At 48.6% G+C, this 1,758-nt stretch overlaps 1 long non-coding RNA gene across 1 annotated transcript; it reads right to left on the reverse strand.

The window, feature by feature from the left end:
- Positions 1-512: 512 nt before the first annotated feature.
- On the reverse strand, positions 513-1,751 carry LOC119345209. Its single transcript, XR_005166958.1, has 2 exons — positions 1,553-1,751; positions 513-1,469 (listed from the first exon to the last, which is right to left on the reverse strand). It is a non-coding gene; the product is annotated as an uncharacterized LOC119345209 (long non-coding RNA).
- Between the last annotated feature and the right edge of the window lie 7 nt (positions 1,752-1,758).

The raw sequence follows: 1,758 nt of genomic DNA on the forward strand, positions 1-1,758 counted from the left end.
ACTTCTTTATTGATAACTTGCATCAGTCACTGCAGCTACGGGACTTTATATAGGTGACTCCAGATCAGTGTCTTGGATGGATGCATATTTGAAGTGCTGCAGAACGTGACTGCTGTGGCCTGTGGGTTTCCTCCTCCGAGATGGAATTCCCCACATAACACTCTGTAATGACGGTCATCTGCCAATTCACTGGTACACTGGTGCCCCCCGGGAATGTATCCGGTGCACCCGCACTTGTGGTGCCACCGGTGCACAGGATGTCATAGAATATTTTTAAAAATCATAAAAAAATTCTAGCATGTTAACACAACATCAATGTATGATATCACAAAATATCATATAAAAAGTTGAAATATTTTTTGAGATATAAAAATGACAAATTTAATATCAATGTGATAATGGGCCAAATCTAAAGCCCAAGTTATGTTATGTACTATTCAGTGTTGAATTTGTCATTTTTGTTTTGGGAGTTATGTTTTGAATTTTGACTTGAAATTTTGTGACAATCTACATTGATGTTGTGCAAGCATGCTAATTTTTTTCATAATTTTTTGAACATTGTAAAAGCACAATGTGAGTTTGGTGCACCGGTAGCACCACAAGCTCCGGTGCACCAGATATTTTCCCTGTGCCCCCCACTCCCACCTCTCCAAATCTCCAGGAACAGGCTAAGCATAGTACTCCCTCCGTTCCTAAATATAAGTCTTTGTAGCGATTCCACTATCCGTTCCTAAATATAAGGCGACTGATAGGCGCCGGCGCGCCGGTCGAAAGTTTCGGCCGGTCGCGCCCCAGCCACCCGATTGGCCCATCCCGAGCCGTTGGATGCTCGTTCATTTAGGTCGTCTCCTTCCTTCTCATCTCTGTTCGCGTTTCAGATCTCAAGAAACACCGCAGGCCATGGCGGCCGCCCCGTCATCGCCACGTCGTGCAGCGCAGCGCCTGGCTGCCTCTCCCCCGTTTGTCGCCGTCGACAGCCGCTGCCGTGCTCGCCGCCACCGCTCGCCTACGACAGCCGCCCATGTTTCATTGATAAATGCAGCTCGCCTGCCGACCGGCTCCAGCGCATGCCACCGTGGTTGCAACATCCCTGAGCCCCCACCACCGCCTCCGCTCATCGCCGTCGTTCGGTTCGCACCACCGTGTCCTCAGCAAAAAAGAAGCAAAAACACAAAACTCCATTAGTTTGTCAGTAGTAGCAAAATCACATGCTGGTTGCAGCAAAAAAACATCGAATCCAACAAAAAAACCTAAAGTTGCGCCGGCCGCTTCAAAATTTTCATCTATCATCCCAGCAAAAATTCTTATGGGTTCCAGCAAATTTTTTGCTGGTTCCAGCAAAACACATCTCGACGCCGTCTCGTTGCATCACCGATCGATAGCGGATGCAACTTTTTCTCCGCCCGGTTCCAGCAAAAAAATTGTATGGTAGTAGCACCGTACCCCATCGTCTTTACCCCGGCAGCTGCCTGGTTGCAGCAAAAAAGAAGATGGTTCCAGCATCTCCAGGATCTGGTTCCAGCAAAAAAACTCTCTGGTAGTAGCACCGTACCTCGTCGTCTTTACCACCGGTGGCTGCTGATTCCAGCAAAAATGGATGATGGTTCCAACTCCAGAGAACACTGCTTCCAACATATCGTCAGGAAAACGAAAAACGGAAGCCAGCCATGGCTACTAGCGCGTCCGGCTGCGACGGCCATGGAGAAGAGCGCTCGAAGCCAGCCATGGCATTCACTTCGCAGTTGCCGCAAGGTTGCT

Source organism: Triticum dicoccoides, unplaced genomic scaffold, assembly GCF_002162155.2.
Source record: "Triticum dicoccoides isolate Atlit2015 ecotype Zavitan unplaced genomic scaffold, WEW_v2.0 scaffold215197, whole genome shotgun sequence".
Classification (NCBI taxonomy): Eukaryota; Viridiplantae; Streptophyta; class Magnoliopsida; order Poales; family Poaceae; genus Triticum; species Triticum dicoccoides.